General features: G+C 34.6%; 1 protein-coding gene and 1 pseudogene across 4 annotated transcripts in view; one reads left to right on the plus strand and one right to left on the minus strand.

The window, feature by feature from the left end:
* Window positions 1-6,786, minus strand: part of LOC117285389 — a 9,959-nt pseudogene extending 3,173 nt beyond the window's left edge.
* The window catches only part of Commd10 (COMM domain containing 10), a 146,137-nt gene that overhangs the window by 104,109 nt on the left and 18,796 nt on the right, over window positions 1-23,232 (plus strand). The gene's annotated exons all lie outside the window — the stretch shown is intronic.

A 23,232-nucleotide genomic window follows, 5' to 3' on the forward strand; every position in this document is an offset into this window, starting at 1 on the left:
AAAAAAAAAAAAAAAAAAAAAAAAAAAAAAAAAACTAGGAGGATTAAAGGAAATATTTTTAAAACCCACATTTTCATTAACATTTAAAATTCATATAATTTCATTAATATGGTCTCACATGTATTCTCTCAACTAAATCAAGATATTATCTGCAGATTAGAGTCTACCTCAAAGGTGTTGGTTTCCATTAGAGTTATTCTTTACTGTCTTTACGTTTTCTTAACACCATTTTCATACTTTTATTCTAGCAGAGCATAATGTTTTTGGGGTCAGGCATTTTACGTCACAGAACCTTTTCTAGCAAAATCTTACCCAGAAGCTCAGTACACTAACAGAAAACTTCTCTGGGTAAGGTAGAAGCAGGAATCCTATGCACTTCTTTCTCTCATTTCCTTCCACTCTTGCTGGCCCAGAAGTATATGTTAGGAATATGCTTCCAGAAACTTCCATTTGAAAGGTGCAAGCTTCGGAATTGGGCTATTAGTAATCTAACATTGGAGAGCACTAGTCTATGCCCCAGCTCATTTATCTGTAAGATAATGATAATAGCACTGAACCCTAAGTCTTGCGGAGAAGATTTACTAACATAACTGTTAAAGTGACTTGCATGCTGTTACTTGTAGAGATAGATTTAGAGCCAGATCTAGAACCTGACAGACCAGGTCAATTTGTATATGATATCGCCCAGTTCTAACTGATAGGAACTAGATATATGTTTGTGCACCTTAAATCTTTTAAATGACTTTTTCCCTAAACCATAGTGCATGAAGGACTATTGTTTATTTGCCATGGTTTGAATTTGTATGGCTATTGATTCTCTGTAAAACCTGTAGCAACTCTCAGCATTTATCTTCAGAGTTGTTATTTTCATAGTCAAAGAGTATACATCTCCACAGTTGGGCCATTTTAGCAGATAACTCAGGAAAAAATGTCAGGTAACATGTAAGTGTGCCCTTTTTTCCTATAACACAAACTAGTAAGGATGTTTTCACATAGTTTTCAGGATGTTGTTCAAGGTTAAAGGCTTACTTAAAAACAAACTAAATTAAAATAGGGTATACAGGAAGGGACACTTTTACAGTGTTAAGAATTATGTACCTTGTATTTTATTTCTTCCTAAATAAAAGTGACCTTACACATATTGTCTGTGGTTCTGTTCAGTAAAAATTGTGTAAATAACAAAACTCTTTATGTTAGTAAAGTGTATGCGAAATTCATGATGGCTTACAAAACTAGTTGTACAGGAATCTGTACTTTGCCTGTTACTTTTATTTTTCACTGTTGCAAGGGAGCAATAACTAAATATGATACTCTATAGTCTAATTTCTTTGACTTATATCTTCTTTATGTATCATTTTCTAATCATCCTCAAGTAGTAATTGTGAAGTGAAATGACCTAGAGGAAGAAATCTTTGATTACTGTTCTCTAACCAGGGACCTTGGGCAAGTCACTTAACCTTACTGGGGCACACATTCCTCATTTTTAACATGAGGAACTCAACCAAATTAATGTAAAAGATCCATTTAAATACAGAAGTTAAAGATTTAGAGATAAATTAATCTAGTGATGTGGAATAATTTTTCCTTATTTGAATCTGTTGAGTCAACGGTTTATAAAGATTTTACTGTACAGAAAGTGATCACCTGTATCGTAAAACAATAGCAATAGCTTTAAAATCCACACTTGGCTTTTTAAATCTTAGCCAACATTTTCCCTTTATTTGAATTACCGGAATTGACCTAAGTAGTACTGAATTTACTGGTATTTGATGCTTTAGTTCTTGCTAGTAATTTTTAATTATTATCTCTCTCTTTTCCAATTTTTTTCTAAGAAACTAAAGAAGGAAAGACTCTTTAAGTGGAACTTTTCAAGTTTTGTATGAAGCTGAGCAGTGGAGAAGAATTCCTAACAGTTTTATCAGGCTAGTTTTTGAACATGATAATCCATACATGTTTGAGTAAAAAATGTTTTTAGTCCAAGTATCACAATTTTAACAGAATTATATGCCCAGTTTCACCAGAAAAAGCTAAAATGTATAATTACAATTACAATTATAATTATATAATTATAATTACAGTTCATCTTTATGCTTTCAAGTAGGTAGATTTCATAGGGACTGTTCTCATCTTTCTTCATTCTTATCTTCACTCTTTTTTGCTTTTGCCATATTAACCTTTTTCACATTTTTTCCACTTATCTTCTTAATTTTTTCCTGTTGTTACCACTTCCATTTTCTCTCACATTTTTACATTCATTGTTTACACTTATGTTCTCATACTCATTTGCCATTCTCATCCCTTTATTGAGCCTAAAGGTGACCTCTTGCTTGACCTCATATAGTGAGCTCCTGTTTTCTACTCATCTTTCCTTGTGCTCAGTTTTATGAAGCAAAATACAAAGAAATTCAAGGCTGTCATGACCTTATGATACCTTAACTCTTTTACTCTGATTAGAGAACTGACTGTGCTGGACTCTAATCTGTTCTTGGCAAGAGGAAAAAAAAACAGCTATTATTAAGTGATATGTGTAAGAAGACAAAATTCCTGCCACATGAACCATTTAAAGGCAAGAAACTATAAGTAGTCCTCATGACATGGATAGCTGAAGTTCTGTGAGAACAGCAGCACACAATTTAGCACCCTGTTCTTACTGGTGGAATTAATTAATTAATCAAAAGCTATCATAGACTTATCACCTTGCGTCTTTAAATAGTATGACACAGCTATTTGTTTTGTACAAAGATGCTGCACAAATGATAGCTTCTGTTGTTTCCATTGTTTTGACCCGCCATTTGTGAATGATGATGGTTACTCTTGGATTGTCAGTTTGATTGGATTAATACCTGACAAGATTGGGTTGTTAGATCTAGAATCGTGGTTATTTTTTTTTCTAAAAATTTTAATCTCTTGTTTTTTGCAGTATTCATTGCATATGATAAAATTAATAATGACATGTTTGTGAAAAATATGACAAGCAGCTTTTTAGAAGGTAAATCAAAATTTCAGTGGAAGAGATAGAAATTCATTTTTTAAAAGATTTGTTTTAACTTAACAAATGTGAAGATTGTTGACTAGAATGTATCAAATCTACTATGATGTGAAAAAGTTATTATAATCTATCTATCCTAGTTGAAAGCCTTGATTTAGATTGAGTATAAACTTGTGTTTGATTTTTAAAAACAAGCTTTGCTGTTCCTAGAGTGTTTAAGGAGACAACAGTTAAGAACATGAAATCAACATAAGCTTCTTAAAAATAGAAAACTTATACTTCTGAAAAATTAACTTGTAATGTATTGTTACCAAGGTGCTAGAATTGTGTTAAGTTTGAAGGAAAAAAAAATTCTTGGTACTAAATGCAAAGGTTTTAAAGTTGCTGAGGATCTTCCAAGTAGGGGGGGTCTCAATTGAAGATGTTAAGCAGATTCGTATTTGTAAATGTCAGCAGTGATTATGGGTTTAAATACTACTCACTGTTACTATGTCAAACCCAGTATACTTCACAAGCCTGGTTCTATGCTTTGCTGGACTCCTTCCGTGGGAGATTGCCTCATATAAATAGTACATGTTTGGGTTTTTCATATTGTTACTAGTAGAAATGTATTTTTGTGGCATAAGTAGAATTGATGTTCTTTTGTTGAATATGAACTCCTGGGAGCCTACACATTTCTTTATTTTCAAAGCCAATAGTAAAATTAATGTTAAAATACACTGCTAATCTTGCTGTAACATAAAGGGTACTTACTTATGAGGTTCTCAGAACATAAGCTTGAGGTTTGTGGAAAATAATTTAATGGAACTTTAGGCTGCTTTCTAACTATTAACATGTTATTTTTAACCCAGTTATAAGTGGTCAGGATGATACATGGCAGAATCATCAAAGATTTTAAAGTTAACCAGGTTAGGTTCATTATAATTTCTATTTTTTAACCTGTTAATCCCCCAAAATATTTTGCTTTGTCATGTGATCCAGTAAATGTGAACAAATTTTTTTGTCAGTAATGCTATGAACAATCTGGTGACTTCCTGGTGTTTTATTTTAGTGGCTATAATTCTGGAAATAATATTTTAAGAAATATCTTTCTCAGAAGTATCATTTCTACCAGGAAATATATTGATCTAAAAAGTTTGAGGGTATGGCATCCTGTTGGAACTCTGGGGTGTTACTATTTTTAGACCTTATTTGTATGCAAAATGAACCATGTTGATTTCCAGAGAATATGAACTTATTCAAAATAGGAGATCACAACATTCTGGGAGCAGATTGTTTTTAAAAAGCTTTATTAAATTTACCTGATTACAACCAAAAATTTTGTTTTGAAATAGCATTGATATTATCTTCTGATCCTGTTTTGCTGTCATTTAATATCCTTCCAGAGTTTGTATTGATATTGTACCTCTTCTCAGTAAGAGTTGATGGTAAATTAAGGGTTATCATATTTAACACTGTTAACTTGCATGAAATACAAAATGAGTTGTACTTTTTCTTTATTATAATCAAATGAACTTTGTTCATATTTAACCATATAATAAAATCGCCATCAAAATATGAATGGTATTCTTCACAGAACTAGGAATCTAAAATTCATATGTAAACACAAAAGACTCCACCTTGCCAAAACAGTCTTAAACAAAATGAGTAAAGCTAGAGCACAGACTTCAAGGTATACTGCAGAGCTATAGTAACTCTCCTGGTATTGGCATAAAAACAGACACATAGACCAGTGCAACCAAGATTCAAGATAACCCCCACCTCTATACCCATTTGATTTCTGACAAAAGGTTAAACATATATTAGAGAAAGGATAGTCTTTTCAAGTGAGGAAAATTGAGAAAACTGAAAATTCACATACAAAAAATTAAGACTTGGTCACCTTACAAAAAGCAACTCAAATTGGATACCTAAATGCTTAACATAAGACTCAAAACTACTAGCGGAAAACATAGAAGAAACTCTTTAAAACATTGTCACTGTAATGATTTTCTGGATAGGACCCAAAAGCACAGGAAAGAAAAGCAAGAATTGACAAATCAGATCATATCAAAGAAGCTTCTGTACAGCAAAGGAGAAAAGCTAATGCAATGAATAGGCAACCTACAGAACAGAATGGAGAAAAAAATTGCCAAATTATTCATCTGACAGAGGGCTAATACCTAGAATAAAGCACTAAAAAACTTAACCAAACAACAGTTAATCCAATTAAAAATGGTCAAATGATATGAAAAGACATTTCTCAAAAGCAGAAACATATATGACCAACAAATATGTGAAGAAATACATTAGAGAAATACAATCTCATCTTGGTTAGATTGACTATTACTAAGTAAATAAAAAATACTGGAAAGGATGTGGAGAAAAAAGAACTCTTTACCTTGTTGGTGGGAATTTGTATCAGCACATCTACTGTGGAGAACAGAATGAAGTCTCCTCAAAACTCTAAAAATAGAATCTACCATTTGATGCAACTATCTCATTCCTGGGTATATATCCAAAGGAAATGAAACCAGCATCCCAAAGAGATAGTTGCATTTCACTGTTTATTGTAGCACTATTCACAAGAGCTAAGATATGGAATCTAAAATCACTAGACCTGGAAAAAAAACAACAACTATTTTTCAAATGGAAGGGCTATTTACTCATAAACCAAATGAATGAGTAAAATACTCATATAGAAATATATATTTTTGGATTTTAGTATGCCAAAGATAAATAAGAACATCATAAGAGAGTCCAAAGAAGAAAAAAAGTTATCAACAAAGAAAGATGAATCAAACTGATACTTGTTTTCTCACCAGCAATCCTGAACTATAAGACACAACAGAGGATAGAGCCTTTGTGATACTATAAGAAGACTTTGAAACTAGAAATCCATATACCCGCTGAAATTAGCCATTAAATGTGAAGCAAAATAACTCAGAGATGTAAGAACATTGCAAGTACAGCTCCATTATCCCTTTTGTGCAGGAACCTTAAAGTTATACTCCAATTAAATGGGGGAGAAAACCATTTTAGATGAAGAGGTAAGAGCCAAGAAATCTGAGTCTAACCCAGGATTATAATACAAATGTTAAATACTTAAATTGAATTTTGCAGTAATACTTTAAAACAATTGACTCAGCCTAGAACTCAAAATCTAACCCCCCAAAAAGCAACAGTTCTACAATTATCAGCCAAAGGGAATTATAACTTTTATAATTTTGAATCCAAAACCATTCCTTAGAGGAATTCAGAAGTATTCATCACCCTGTCTCTGTTTATGTTGTTGACTGTTTAGCCCACACTCTTTCTTCATAATGGTATCAGTGTACCTTGTTTTAAATAAAACCAATCAAACAATCCAGAAAAGTATGACCTGGCACATTTTATTCCCCAAATGGAAAAAAAATATGCATAAAAGGCACAGATCAGAAATTATATTATTGCAGGAGTATGGGAAAAAAGTAAGAACAAAGACATATCATGTAAAGGTACAAGATCCCAAGGTAAATGTAACTGTATTGTTTGCTTTAAATGTACCAATAAACTTAATGGGAAAAAAAGAAATTATATTATCAGTTGATTGATTTGTATATTATCTTAAACATACCTAACTTACATTTGAAGATCTTCGTTGGTAGGATGTAGACAGTTAGACTTGGTAACTTTTGTGTATTTCCATTTTCCTCAGACTCTGCAGGGACTGCTTTACTCAATCCTTTTGTAAATGGCTGATTAGTAACGCTGTTGCTGTTCTTTCTGCAGCACTCCGGAGGATCCAAGTTAACTGTTCCCCTTGCTCTGCTAGCCATTATACTTTAAAGGATCTTTTCACAAAAGGGACTCTTAAAAATCAGTAATCTTTAACCTTTGAGTTAAAATTTTTCTGTTGGGTATCTTTTTAGAACTTACACTATTTTTAGGTATTTTATAACTGTAAATTATTTACAGATGAATGTAGTTCCATCTAAATTGCCTTATTTAAATGAATCATTACTGAACACTTTGATAGCGTCTCCACTTGAACCTTAAATTTTACTTTATTTCAAATGTATTTACACAAGCAATCTACATCATTCCTGTTTTACCTGTTTACTGTACTAAAGATTTAACCCATCTTCAAAGGCATGCACGTTAGATTATTGCCACTGTGAGAAGCTATATGTGAAATATAATGCTTTCTTGACTTTCTGACCTTGTTTTAATAGTTGTACAAAACTGAAATTTTTTCTTTCACTGCTATTGAGTACTTTTTGTTTTTAAAACAGGTACTCATTCGAATGTCAGACTTCAGCGTGTCTGTTAGTGCAGCTGCCGCGGTAGTATTCCTGTCCAGTGGCATTCTCTGTCTTGCCCTCCTGATATTTCTATGAAGAGTCTGTATTAGTCGCATGCTACTAAGGATATCCCTATATTCCTTTGCTACTTTTGCCTCCCATATCATCTGGCTTCCATGGCTGATGTCTGCTTGGATCACAGTCTTTGAGGGGGTTACTGTCTCATGGAACATTGTTTTCCACCCTTTAACGTTCAGTCTGTGAGTTTCTTTTTTCATTAAGTATGTTTCCTGTATGTAGCATATTGTTGGATCTTGCTTCTTGACCCATTCTGCCAGTTCATTTTTTTTTTGATTGATGAATTGAGACCATTAACATTGATGATTATAATTGATATGTATTGATTTACCTTTGTCATGACCTTTTCCTATTGGATTCTCCCTTTTTACATTTAATTTCTTGTGGTACCTGATGGATTCATTCTGCTGCGCTTCATGGAGTTGTGACCCTCATTATCTTTTCCTAGGATATTGTTTAAAAATTTTTGGAGTGCTGGTTTTGTATTCATGAAGTTCCTCAACGTTCTTTGTTGTGAAAGTATCTTATTTCTCCATTGATTTTGAAAGATAATTTTAAAGGATAAATGGATCTGGGTTGAAGGTTGTTTTCTTTTAGAGCTTAAAATACCTCACTCCAGGCTCTTCTTGCCTTGAGTGTTTGTGTTGAGAAGTCTGCTATGATTCTGATGGGCTTCCCTTTGTATGTGATTTGTTTCTTTTCTCTAATTGCTTGTTGAATTTTGTTCTTCTGTTGGGTTTCTGGAATTTTGACTAATATATGCCTAGGTGTAGATTTTATTTGATCCTGGTTAGTTGGAATCCTGTATGCCTCGCTTAACTGTATGTCAAATTCTTTTACCCTGCTTGGGAAGTTTTCTGCCATTCTGTGAACTGTTTTCTTTTTTATGTCATTTGCATTATCTCCTGTTTCTTCATTGACTCGTTAGTCTTATGTTATTCTTTGCATCACCTAGCAGCTGCTGGATTGATTTTCATGGCTCCTTGCTATTTTTAAGTAGTTTTTCTTTTCCTGGTCACTAATTACAATCTTGTGTTCTATATCTGATATTCTGTTCTCACATTGGCTTATTCTGCTATGTAGACTTTAAATGGAGTTTTTAATCTCCTGGATATCTGTTTGCACCCCTCTTATGGATTCCATTTGTTTCCTATGCTGTGATTCCATCATGTTCCTCAGTTCCTCTGTTTTTGTTTTTGTTTTTTTTTTTAATCTGTTTCCACTCAACTTGTCAGTCATGTCTTTCATTGGACATGATCTCTATTGTTATCTGATAAATTGTTTCTAATTTTACTTTTTTCAGATCCTTGTTCATTGCCAGTTCAGGGAGTCCAGGTGGGTGAGTTTCAGATTGTTCCATCTGATTGCCCCTTAGGGTTGCCTTACTTAGGGTATCTGGAAGTCTAGATTTGAGACTTGTTTAGGTGTCTTCTCTTTTCAACTAATGTAGTCTGCTTCACCTTTATTGAGGTGGCTCTGCAATCCCCATAGGCTTCAATTCTCAACAAGCCTCAAAGAGGCCTTCTCTCTGATGTTTACCACTGCACCAATACCTGAGTTCAGAATGATGGCCTTCTGATTCCCCATGCTGTGCTGTTGTCCAGGCAGACTTCTGGCTAGGGCCTGTGTACACTTAGTAAAGGTATCTGGGTAGGCTTCTGGCTGGGGCTTGAGTGCCTGTGTAGCTGTTTTCCAGGTGGGCCTTTGGCTGTGACCTGTGTGCCCAAATCACTGGTTTTGGGTGAGGCCCCGGCTGAGACCTGCACACACATACACACACACACCACTATTGTCTGGTCAGGCTTCTGGCTAGGGAATGCATGCCCAGCTGGTGGTGTCTGGGAAGGCCTCTCACTGGGGCTCCCTCCTTGGTTTTCTTGAAGACATGAAGCACACTTTCTCCTCAGAGACTTTGCACTTGATGACTCCTCCATCTGAAATGTTCTACTGCTAGATATCCTCATGGTTTGTCCTCTTATCTCTTTTAGGTCTTTACTCAAGTCTTCCTTACCAGAGAGGCCTTCCCTGAGCACTTATAAAATAAAACTTCCCCACACTCCAGCACACTCTATGCCTCATAACTTCAGACAAACTTTATAGTGTAAAGACAAGCTATATATTTTACACATTAATTGTCTGTGAGCCTCTACTAGAATGCAAGTTAGAATGCAAGTTCTAGAATGTAAGAAGCCTTCAGATTTATGAACTGTTGTTAACACTTAGAATAGTGCCTGGCCAGTCATAAACATTAAATAAATATTTGTCAAGTGAATGAATATTAAAAATGTTCTCTATATTTTATATAGGTATACTATTTAGAAATGATCAGTCCCTTCAGGTAAGTACAGGGAGTTACAATCAGACTGCCTGGATTCAAATGCCATTTGTGTGACCTTGCACAGATATTTAACATCTATGTCTTAGCAATTAAAACAGAATCTGACACACCCTAGTATGCTGTAATTTTATGGCTATGGAAATGTTCAACATCATCAGATTTCATTTGTTGTATTTTCAGTTTATTGAGTTTTATTATTTGTAAACCTTTATGCCAAGGTTTTTTTTTTTGAGATAGAGTGCTTGTTCCCGCACCATTAATTGAATTTGTCCAAACTAAAATATTTCTTTAGGACAGTGATATTTAGCCTGTTTAGTTACAATGTTGTGCATATATCTGGGCTCCTACTTGTAGTGTCTCAAAGCCCTCCATTTCTAACTAGATCTGCTTTTGGTTAGCCCAGTATGCCATCAATAAATCACATAGATACCTTACATGCTACTGGTAACAAATAAGCAAATGTAACCTGGGCTTCTTAAACAGATACAGTATGCAGTCCTAATGTACTGTTTAGTATCAGGAGCAGGGTTCTCCCCTTCATGACATGACATTACAGTTCATAGCCCTAGCCTACATTTCATATCAAATTCAGTTCAGTATGAAGTGGCTTGACCTACAGCCATCCCACCCAGGATGTGCCCAATCTCATCTGAAGTGGTTTTTGAGTTTGGTACAGTTAACCAAAGCTGATTTAGACAACATCTTTTCTAGGATAGGTATGCGAATACATCCATTTAATATCAAAGTAGTTATTTCATATGTATCTTAAGCAGCTATTTAAATACAACTTTTTTTTTCTTAAAAACATTTTATACCGTTATTTTCTGGTTGATCTTCAAGTAACTACTCATATATTCATGTTCAACTGTTACTTTCCATTTGGCTCTTTGAAGCATTTTAAATTGCCAATGACAATTAAATAAAAGTTAAAATAACTAATAGTGGCTAATGATAATTTTAAAAGAATGAGAGCATTTTAGTTATACTAAAATTGTTTTTATTATTTTTTGCTTTAGTTAATAGGAATCTGAAAAGTCAGAAGAAAACTTTGCCCATTGTATAAGAAAATAATAAATTTGTCTTTAGAATAAAAGTGAAGTTAGCCGGTGGTATCCATGTTTTAGTTTAATATAATACACATTTCAGTGAGTTATCACAAAATGAACACATCCAAGTAACTACTTCCCATTGAAAAAACAAAACATTACCTGCATCCCCAGGAGCCCTCTTCCAAAGTTAATTATTCTCCAAACTGTTCTAAGTTGACACATTATTTTTGCCTGTTTTATATATATGCTTCATATAAATAGAATTAACTAGGATGTACTTGTTTGTCTCTGGCTTCTTTTAGTTATCATTATAATATGAGGTTCTTCTATATTTTGTATTAGAATATTTTGTATTTCTAGTTGTAAAAATTCTGTTATGACCATACCACAATGTATTCAATGAATTCTTAATAATGAGGATGAGTTGGCACTTATTGCTGTACTTGTGCCTGCAGTGTTTCATGTATATACTTAGATATGAATTCCTGAAACACAGGATCACCTCTAGTAGATAATGCAAAGCTATTTCCTAAAGAGCTGAAACCAATTTGCTTACTCACAACTGCTTTTGGGAGTTAGTTAGAGCTTTTACATATCTTCTCCAATACTGGATATTGTCTGTGTTTTTAATTTCAACATTCTGATGGGTTTGTAGATAGGTACACATTGAACTTTCAATTTGCAATTCCCAAATTATTAATGAGTTGAGCACCATTTAACATTGCTTTTTACTATCTGTATATCAATTTTATGAAGTGCCATTTAAAAATCTCTTTTCTATCAGGTTCTTTGTTTTTCATACTGACTTGCAGAAACTTGAGATACAAGATCTTTATTGATAGCGTATATTACATTTGTCTTTCTAACTGTATGGCTTGCCTTTTAAACACCAGTTAAGTTGTCTTTTGATGAAGAGCAATTCTCATTTTAGTGTGACCCAATTTGTTTATCAATCTTTTCCGTTTTTATTCCTGCTTTCTCTATCCTCTGTAAGAAATAACTCATTCTGGTCATGAAATATTCTCTAGTGTAATTATCTGAAAATGTTATGTTTTACTCTAGCCTGCCTTATGTACCTTCTATATATGTATAATTTATATGGATCACTTATGTATAGTAAACTCATTTTTACATAAAACAAAAAGCCCAGAAAGTAATTAGGTAAGTACATATGTCTTCTAACTTTTTTCATCCACAGTTTTATGCTATGCATTTCCTAAGTCATACATATCAGACTTTGTTATCCTTCTTTAGAATCAAATAATATTATCAAGTGAATTATTTAAACTGTCAGGTAGGAAACTTAACTCATTAGTAGTCTAGCCTTAAAACTTTTATTTAAAAATTTCCCCTTGACATTCATTTGAGTAAATATTCTATTTACAATTGAGAAATTATTCTTCACATTTTAATATACAGTAATTTAGGAACTACCATTGTCTCCAATTAGGTGTGTGGCAGACATTCTATAAGTAACTGCATTTTCCAAAATAAAGATTTAGTGATTTTATTTCCCTACTTTAAGCCCTCAAATCATTCACCAAATTGCTACTTCCAGTATATTCATCAGTTTTTTTATTTTTACAAATTTTATTCAAAAGCCAGTAGGCTTAAACTAACCATGGAAAGTTGAGAACAATTTGCTCAGTTTGCTGTTCCTTTATTAAAAATAGCTGTGTAGATTTTTGTTTGTTTTGAAGAATAGTTCTATTTTTCAGTATATAAGTTTGTGGTTGTGGTGACTTTCATCACTGTACCCGATAAATATCTTCCAACTCTTTCTCTATTGCTAAAAATGTCTTATAGTAGAATCAGCTGTTCTCAAATTAAACCATTTACAAATGGTGTTTTGGAATAAGCACATTTATATTACCTGGTATTTGAAGGAATTGACAAATTTTAAAATTAATCTCTCAGATTTGGTTATTTAACACTCTTAGCTCTTCATATCTTGGACAATTTAATTTGGAATCATTATCCCCCCACACATACCCCTAGGAAGAAAAAGAAAATGGGGGTCTTTTTTTTGTTCTTAAGTAATTATCTTTTTAATGTTAGAATCATCCCTTATCTCAACAATAATATCCTATGAGCTTTTTCTTTAATCTGTATGTAAGTGTAAGGTCAACAGAAAACAGTTAAGAGAATCTTATTATTAATTAGTTTTTGAAACAATCAAGAATGAGATAGGTTGCCTGGAGCTGTATGAGTATTTGGTTTTCCAGTAACCTGCACTATATAACCATTAGTTTGTTTTGTTTTGTTTTGTTTTGTTTTGTTTTCAGCTTTTTCTTGTTTTGGTACCAGGGATTGAACTCGGGTCCTTGCACTTGCAAGGCAGGCCACCGATCCGCTGAGCTAAATCCCAGGCCCTTTTTTCAACTTTAATTGAGTTTATTGGTACATTTTAGGGATACAGTACCGTTACATTCATTGATGGGATCCTGTACCTCTACGTGACAGGACTTGGTTCTCATTTTTTCCCCTCCTGCCCTCCCCATCTACAAACACTTTATTTCCATCTTTTCATTATCTCATATAACCATTAGTTTTTAAAGGGGATTACATAGTTACTAGAATAATTGAACTTCATTTAAATGCAATTTTAATGCATTTGTAGCCCAAGTAAAAAGCAATAGATTTGAATGTAAAGTTGGAAATAAAACCAAATGTCTAGGGTAGTTAAAATTTATTGTATTTGGGGCAACTTCTGAAGTTAGTAATGTTCTCCATTAATATGCCTGCATAGTGTGCAGGTTCACAGACATACAGAGTTTAGCCTGCTACATTTTAGCTTTGTGGTATGCTGTCATATATGCAGTCTTTTGTTGATTGTGGGTGAACTACAGTCTGGTGAGGCATAATTAGAAAAAGTATAATGTGAGAGTTCGGCATATGTACAGCAGGTAATCTGTACGACTAATAAAGAGTTAAGATTTTAAACAGCAAAGACAGGGAAAGTAAAGGAATACATAAGAAAGTAAAGCCCATAGAGCTGATCTATGCCAGTTGTTTCAGTTTTTAGTTATCAAAATAGTCTGTGAAGGGCTTTTTTGTTTGTTTGTTTATTTGTTTTGTTTCACTTTGTTTTGTTACATCTGCTTTAGTCTGAAGACTCACAGCCTCTCTGGCAGTGATCTATCATTTGAAGCAAACTATGTATGTCAGTATTTCTTGAATCCTGAAATGTACTAACAAAATTGAAGTGGAAGACCAGACAAGCAAAAGGGTAGCTTTTTGACCATACTTGATGTTTGAAACAAAACTAATTACTGACATATTGTTTGAACATCCTAGAGATCTCTGAAGTCAAGGAATGATAAATAACAATAAGTAGTATAAGGCATATTACTGTAATTTTAAGTTAAATGGGAAATGTCGTGATACTGTCTTAATTTAGCAATCTATTTTTCATGAAAGAAAAAATACTTAAAAACATTTAAGCCAGGTGTGGTGATGCATGCCTGCAATCCTAGCACTCAAGAGACAGGTGGATTGTTGTGAATTTGAGGCTAATCTGGGCTATATAGTGTTTAAGACCAGCTTGATCTGCATATATATATAGGAAGACCCTGTCTCAAAACTAAAAATAAAAACATTAATCAGCAGAAATGAAATATTAGTTTACTTCAAAGCACAGTAACCTGTATGACTAAGAAACCATATTCTTTCTAAGTCAAAAATTTCACCACTATCTTAGTTTACTTCCTCATTCCTGTGACAGAATACCCTGATGCCCACAAATTAAAGATGACAAGGTTTATTTCAGCTCAGTTTTTAGAGATTTCAGTCCATAGTTGGTTGCCTCCAAGGCAGGATAGCATGTCAGAAGGTTATGGCAGAAGAGAAACAGTCCATAGCATGCCAAGGAGAAGACAGCATGCAGCCTTCCTTTCTTTCCCTTTATATTCCATTCAGGATACAAGTTTATTTGATAGTGCTGTCTACACCCAGAACTATACTAATGCAATAAGTAGACATATTGCCCATGATTCAGCCACCCCCAAAAGCCCCATCTAAGAGCACATGAGGCTTTGGGGAGGATGTCTAGATATAAGCCATAACAACCACATATTCGGGACCTCTTTGGTTGAGACTGTTTCAAATAACTAATTTACTTTGTATTGAAATACTGTATTTGCTTTTTAAAATACCAACAAGTAGATAGGTTACCAAACATTATTCTAATTATTATTGTACATTAGTATTTGGATATTTCACTTCTTAGACATCTGGATAAATTAAGTAGACTACCTATGGTAAACCACAAATTCTGGTGGGTTTTTTTTGGTTTTTTTTTTTTTTTAATTGAGTTTATTGGTACAGTCTAGGTATACAATACAATTACATTCATCTTTGGGATTCTGTACCTTTACATAATAGGTCTTGATTCTCTAGTTTTAATAGTGCTAATTTTTCACAATGTATGATTTTAGTTCAAGACACGTGTTCCATCACAACGATTTTGGAGTCAATGTGATATTAAACAAAATAATTTTTATTTAGGATGCTTATAAAATATTAAAGTATTAATAAAATACTGTGGATATGAAATTGACTAGACAGTTTAGAAATAAGAAAAGATATTCATGGTCTGTGCCTTTGCCCTTACCTTCTTACCCTTATCCTTACCCTTACCCTTACCTTTACCATTACCCCCTCTAGGCTATATAAAATTTGAATTCCAAAAGATAATTCTGGTACAACTGAAATAGTCAGTGCATTTATATCAAATAAACTTGGTGATTTTAAAAAAAAAAGATTTCTTGGGTGAAGGTAGGGCAGGGGTAAAGGGAAAAAATGAGAACCAAGACCTGTCATGTAAAGGTACAAGATCCCAATGAATGTAACTGTACTGTATACCTAAAATGTACCAATAAGCTCAATGAGAAAAAAAAAAAAGATTCCTCTGTAGTCTTAAAAATAGATTATGTAATACAGATCAGACTTTAAATTGCCTTTATATGACTTGTGCTTCTTGTTATATTTTAGTTTGGGGAAAATTCTTGGCAGGAGATCAGGTTTACATCTGATTTTATGAAATGCAACCAACAGTGAAACAATGGCGGTAAAGTAATGAGTCAGCATAATGATTCAATTAACTGATTTACATAAGTCACTTAACAGTCACATTTGTTTAGTGGTATGTTTGTCATAAAGTTTGTATCTGTTTCCCGAATTTTTAATGTTTGCATTATTGTTAGATCTTTTTCAAATTTGATTTAATGAAAAATAATAATAATTTATATTCTTTGGAGCTTCCTTATGTCATTAGAGTTGATCCTCCCTTCTTTGAAGAGGAAATCTGAATATTTATTTAAAACATCTAGATTTCATTATCTTGTAGTTAATTTAATTGGTGAGATGCTGTGAAGAAATATATTTTTATCTTAGTTTGTAAGGAAACCTTTGGCTCTGAAGTAGGAACTGAACCTTTTTGAGATTCATTCAGTGGAAGGATATAGTAATAATAATGTGTTATCCTTCATTTATGAAAATAATTTCTGGTATCCATATATAATTTATATTAAGTTGAAATGGTATGTATTTTTGGCATATTTGTTTAGGTCTTAGGCTAGATTGCTATAGATTTGTAGACAAGATTTTTGTACAACATGACTACAGGCACTGGCTAGAAGTATTATGTTTTAAATAGGAGGAATGTAAAGGCCATTTTCCCAGTTTAATTAAGGTGGAGGACTAAGCAGACATGATGACTTTCTGTGCCTTCTGAGATCTCATTTTGAAAAAGTATAAGGTACATATACATAATAAATCTTAATTCCTTTCCTCATTCTCTTTCCAAACCCTCCCTCCTTCCCACTACCCATCTCTTTTTTTTTAATTGAGTTTATTGGTACATTTTAGGGATACAGTACAGTTACATTCATTGTTGGGATCTTGTACCTCTACATGACAGGTCTTGCTTCTCATCTTTTCCCATTGGCCCTGCCCTCCCTTCACCGCCTCCTCCCCTCCCCATTTACAAACACTTTATTTCCATCTTTTCATTTTCTCGCATTTTTTTCTTTTCCCTTATTACCCCTCCCCTAGGAATATAAACATTATGTAGTGTAAACATACAGTAATAAAAAATAATGTTAATTTCTACATATTTTTAGGTTTCACATTTTCTTCTATTGTTGATTTCTGATTTCTTATTAATTTCAACATGCCAGAGACTATACTTTGTATTATTTTAATCCAATCTTATTCCCTTTCATGAAATATCTTTTAGAATCCTTTGGATATTTTACTTTTTTGTCATTATGAGCTACATAATTTTGGATGCTGTACTTTATAACTATTGGTATTTTAATCTGTATTAAATTATTCAACCACTTTAGTTCACTTTTCTATGTGGTATGAAACAAGTGTCAAGGTTTTTAATGTTTTGTTTTTCAGTATAAAAGTCCAATTGTCCCAGAAACATTTGTTGGAAAGATTGTTCTTAATGTATTGAAACACCTTGGCAGATTTGTTAAAAAATCAGTTGGTGTTGCATGGGTCAGTTTTTGAACTTTGCATTCTATGTCCATTTTCTACATCTCCATTTTTCTGACATTATGCTGCTTGATTAATGTCAGTTTATTGTATCCTGCTACCTTGATAAATTTACTTATTAACTTTAGTAGTTTTGTGTATTTGTTTTATTTTTCAATAAATTTTTGTGATGTTCTGTATAGAAGGTTAAAAAAAGTATAAGGAATAGATGTATGCAGCAAAGAAAATCAGAAAGTCACTAGTACTTGTGAGTTTCCAGGGAATTACTGGTAAAAGGAAAATTAGGAATGAGTTGACTAATGAAACAAATTATGAACAGACTACAAAGAGGGGCCTAATCCACCTGTTTCACCCTGGAGCATAACTGGACTGAGCCTGCAAGTCTGAAGAAGAGCAGGGAAAATATACAGGCTAAAACAGAAGAATGAATTAAAGGTTTGTGTCTGAAAGTAGGAAATTGACTGCCTTACCAGTCTGATCTCAGAAGAAAGGAAATGCCCATGTGTGAAGAGGTGATGTTTCTGTTGTATGTATTGGCACTCCACAACTAAGCCTATGTTTGGAGAGGTTGGAGTTAGCATAGTTCCAAATAAGATGCCTAAGGCTGTTAAGTAAGAAATTTGAAAGAGACAAGGGATGGTCTGAATGGGAGACAGGGAATGTGAAGGCAATAGGGGCCTTGAAGGCTGACAGCTGTCTGCCTATCTGCTCACCAAAGTTCCTTCCTAAAGTAAAATTTGGCAGTGTCCAAGGATATGTATGTACACAGAGCTTCTAGTTAATGCTACCAAGTAGATAAGACAAATGAAACCTATTTTCATTATTATTATGCTTTCCCATTGTTCCTGAAGCCCTCATTAAAAATACATAATTTTTGTTGTTTTTATCGGTTTTATTGTTCATTATTTGTTTCTCATTGCACATATTTTTTAACAAATTGAAACAGAGTCTATTTTCAACAGTTGTTCACTTTTAGTAGTCCAACCTTAGAAATGTGAGAAACTACATTTTCCTCTGAAGATATTTTCATTTGCTAATATATTGATGGGATATGATTTAGAAATAATTATGTAATCTTTACTTTTCATAATCTTAGTTTGAATTTAATAGTTACCCAGTTAACACTGACATTTAATGGTATACATGTATGCTAATGGCAAATTCATATCAGTGTACTCTCTTGGGTTGTATTTTTGTTGTTGTCTTGTTTTGTTTTGTTTTGTTTTGTTGAGACAGGGTCTTACTGTGTAGAGACTGACCTGGAACTCATTATGTAGCCCAGACTGGTCTTGAACTCACAGCGATCCTACTGCCTCAGCCTCCGAGTGCTGGGATTACAGGTGTGCACCACCACATTCAACGGGTTATATCTTTTTTGCTTGTAAGAGATGCAGAATGCTTTATTAAACTAAAACATTGAGAAATATTTATTCATTGAGATAAATTTCTTCTTTGGTTGTGCTCTGGGGGTTGGTTTGTTTGTTTGTATTTGTTTTTTTGGTTTGGGGGAGGTTTTTTGATACCAGGAATTGAGCTCAGAACCTTGCGCTTGCAAGGCAAGCAGTGGCACCACTGAGCTAAATCCCTGGCCCTGAATTTCTTGTTTTTAAAATAATTAGTAATGTGAATTTAATAATAGTGTTCAGAAATATTGAAGTTAGACCCACTCTTAATTTTTCTCATTTCCTTACATTTTCATGGATATACTTACTGAGTTATTCATTCTCAGCTAAATAAATTAGCCCAAATATACATGACTGAATTACATTCTATAAAATTTCCAAAAGCATTTGAAAACTATTTTGAGTGGCAAGTCCATATTTATTAAAATGCTGTCACCTAGCTTCCAGATGGATGTGTGACCAGAAGAAAATAATCTAAAATGTAGTGAAAGTTAACCATTCTATTGTAAAGTCCATAGCGATCTTACATCTTGTAATGAGATTGATCTTATAGAGTAGTTGAAACTTCAAATGGTAATGTTCCCAACTTCTACTCATTTTCAGTTTATTGAGGATATGAAAAATATTTTTCTGTTCCTAAAGATCAGTGGATTTGATTATGCTGAGTTATAGTTTGGGTATTTATTTTAATCTGTTATAGACTTTGGTGTTTTTATACTTTGGATGCTATAGAAATTATTATTTCCTATTCATTCTATAGGTTATAAAGATCTAAAAAGTCTTAATTGTCCTTGGATTTATGCTTTAAAAAAATGGGTAGTTTTCTTCTGACTCATTTTAACATTTGAAATAAGATATCAACAAATCCTCTAGGTCTTACCTTCACAGACATGTTAAATATATAGCTTGTTGTCAACTCTGTAGAAAGATGGATTTTTTTTCTGCTAACGGAATTTTTAAACTTATGTATTGTCAAATTCCATATGTTCCATGCCAGAGAAATATATATTTTCATCTGAAATTTATGAAAGAAAAATGTATAGGAGGCTATTTAAACACAGCAATAAGAAAAACCAGCTTTGAGCTGGTGTGGTGGCACATGCCTGGAATCCCAATACAGTATAAGGCTGAGGCAAGAGGATCACAAGCTTGACTCCCACCTGAACACTTAGCAAGATCCCGTCTCAGAACAAAAAACAAAACAGGCTATGGATGTAGCTCAGTGCAAAGGTCCTAAGTTCATGCTTAATGCTACCAAGAATAAAAGAGAGAGAGAGAGAGAACAACTTTGATTTGGCTTATTTTATTTTACTTTTTGGGAGGGTACAGGGGATCAAACTCATGACTTTGTGCTTATGAGGCAGGTGCAGTACCACTGAGCTAAATCCCCAGCCCTAATTTGGTTTGCTCTTAATGAATACAAAGACAGTTGGCATCTTGTTAATACATAGTAACTGGAAAGCTCAGTAAAATCATGATGTTAGTTTGGCCCTGCAAGTTCCTTTTCTGTAAATACCGATTCTTTATTAGAATAATTTCTGGGAAAGAAATATATGATATCAAACTTACACAAAGGAAGAATATTGTGGTATATTCAGGTCAGTTTTAATTGGAATATTAGCAATAGAAATTTTGAAGATTCTTAGAAATGGACTGCTCCTGTATAGTGTACTCCAAGGAAAGAATCTGTATACTTAATCTCTTTTACATGCTAATGAATTTGACATCAGTTCTTATGTTTAAATAACTTTATATTAGAATTAAAATATTCTGTTGCCTTCTCTTATTTCTAAAAAGAGTTCTGATATGAATATGATTCTTATACCTGTGGGGAGGTATTTTTCCAGTAGTTACCTGAAAGATGGCCATAATTTGTTCCTTTAAAAAAATCTTTGGAATAGATTAATTATACAGGGAAGAAAAACAAGGAAAAGAGAAATAAGCATTAGGGGAAGGCAGTAGAGATAAGAGCCAGTGAAGAGGAAGGGGAAACAGATCATTGGAAGAGCCTTTAAAGAGTTTGGAAGCCTGTTCACAAAAGCATTTTACCCATCTCTGATGAGACCAGATTTGTTGGTGTAAAAGCAGCATTCTTCTTGGACTAGAGCACATTTACCACTCTGTGAAGCTGTCAGGAGATCAAGGTCTCTGTAGTTTTGGGGACAACTGTAGCCAGGGAATCTACTTGATCTTGCAAGTCCCTGTTGGCTGGAAACTTGAGTCTCCCAGCGAGTTCTTTTGACAGCTCGGTGAACTCTGAAACAGACTCCTATAGCCCTGATCCCCATTATAGTTCTGATGATTATTAAAGTTCCAGTGGCCATTAAGGGAACTAGCTGTATGGTGTGTTGTGCCCTGGAGAGGCCTAATATGCAGATTCCAGTCCAAATGGTAGATAAGCAAATATTTGCCTTCCTTCTGCATACCCAGAAGGTGCCCATCTCTAGGGAAAGGCATCCCATGAGATTAAATCAGGACAGGAGGAGGTCTGAGAGTGAGTTAGGAAGTAAATGTCAGACTGCCTTGACATACATGGAAGGACAAACTAAAGATTGCAGCTGTCAAGGGGGAAAGTAGTGAGGCTGGTTATAATACTGCAGGACCCTCTTTAACTAAGAGGGGTGAATTTTTGGTTTAGGAAGACTCTGCTGTCAGGCATATTGAGACATTTGCGTTCTTGTACACTTCCATGGGCTAGGAAGTGTCTTTCAGGGGGTCCTTTCTCCTGTTTTGGCATACTCAGATTTAGTAGCGTATAGACTCCCCTGGAGGGTGTACCCAGGTACCTGTAAAGTTAGTTAAAGTTGTGATCAGAAGGTAGTAGGAGATAGATAATAGCTTACAGAGGGAAAGGACTATAGAGGTGACTGGGGTAAAGTGATCTTTGGTTTGTGAAATGCCTAGAGGAGCAGGTTGGACTAGCTTGTGTTCATTTTGGAAGAGATCAATTATGGCCCACTGTGGCAGTGGGTGAGCCTCTACGTCCTGTCTGATACCCTTTAGAGCCCCTGGGAGTCTGATGTCAGCTCCTTCAGCTAGGGCTATGCTCCTAGGACTGGCAGTCTCGTTGAAGTGTAGCCCTGCAGGAGTGTTTATCCATGTTTCAAGGGGAGCAGGGATCGCTGAGTCTGCTATCTGTGGAACATGGAGGCAGATCTAGCAGGGTGGTCGGATGATTCCACTAAAGGTTTGGGTGATTTTAGCAGTGTGAGAGAGTGTCTAATTAAAGTATTTAGAAAGGATCTCTGTTATGGTGTTAAGGGTTAAGAGAATGAGTGATACTGAGAAAGTATCAAACCAGGAAAACCCGGGATGTAAAGGTGGTTATTTGTTCAGGGAGAAGTCTGAAGACCTGTAGCCATAAGTCTTTGATTATGGTGTCTGGGGAGGAAGAGGGCAAATGATAGGGAATTCTTCTATTAGGATGGTCTAAAAATGGAGAGAATTATGAAGAGAAACTTACGGGGCTGTACAGCTGAATTTTGAATCTCTTTAGTTACAGGAGGCAGCTTGGTGATCTTTAGGAATATGAATTGTTTTTCTGCACTGGAAAAGGGGAGCCTTTTGTAGAGAGGAGAAGTGGACCAAGAAGAATGACCTTTTAATTTTGCTACCATTGGAGTAGTCAGGATTACTTGGAAGGGCCCTGTCCTTAAAACCATTTTGGTTTTAATCCCTGATAGGGATTGGAGGCTTTAAATATACCCAGTCTCCAGTTTTTAGAGACAGAGGAGTAGGGTGGCCAGGCTGCTGGAAGGTTTGGAGAGGTTGGAGTTAGCATAGTTCCAAATAAAATGCTTAAGGTTGTTAAGCAAGAAATTTGAATGAGACAAGGGTAGGTCTGAATGGGAGATAGGGAATGCGAAGGCAGTGAGGACCTTCTGTACAGAATCTCAAAGGGGCTGAGCGTAAGAGGTTTATAGGCAAGTGACCTGAGTTTAAAAGGGGTTAGGAGTTTAGTCCAGTCTAAGTGGACCTGGAGGGAAAACTTGGTTAGGCTCTATAGCGAATGGGGAAAGGGGACTTTACCAGAACCCCTGTAGTGGGTCCTGATCTTCTGTTAGCCATAACAGCACAAGGCTAATTAAAGAATAAAGACAGGAAATGAGACTTAGAGAGAATCTGGGTCTTGTCACCTGATCAGTGCTGCCCTAGACAAAGACCCCCCAAGAAAAGACAAAGGCCCCCACGCACATCCAGTATTTTTTACTACAACTGTAGGAAGGAATAGGGAGCAGAGTATGCTTTGAAGGCATCTAGTGAAATACTGCTGAACACCTGGCATGGTGGCATGTGGTAGTCAGCGGGATTGGGTGAAGAATACATTAAATACAGGACACATAACTTATAAGGTTATTTTTTGAAAATCAACAGGCCAAGATCTTCCTCCCCAGTTCTCTTTTTATGGCTGTTGGTAACAATCTTCAGGTGGATCCTCCACACCCAGACCACGCTGACTCAGTTCAGCTAGGTGTTACAAGTTGACCATTAGTCAGTCCACTACATGGTGTCAGTACTGTAAGAGAGTAAGCTCTGCTTGTCTTGCTTGGATAGAACAGGTACTGAGACCCAGTGCAGCTAGCAAGCAACCCATCAGATCAGTAAGAAG

This window comes from Fukomys damarensis, unplaced genomic scaffold (assembly GCF_012274545.1).
Source record: "Fukomys damarensis isolate Sample0158 unplaced genomic scaffold, DMR_v1.0_HiC HiC_scaffold_9, whole genome shotgun sequence".
Lineage (NCBI taxonomy): Eukaryota > Metazoa > Chordata > Mammalia > Rodentia > Bathyergidae > Fukomys > Fukomys damarensis.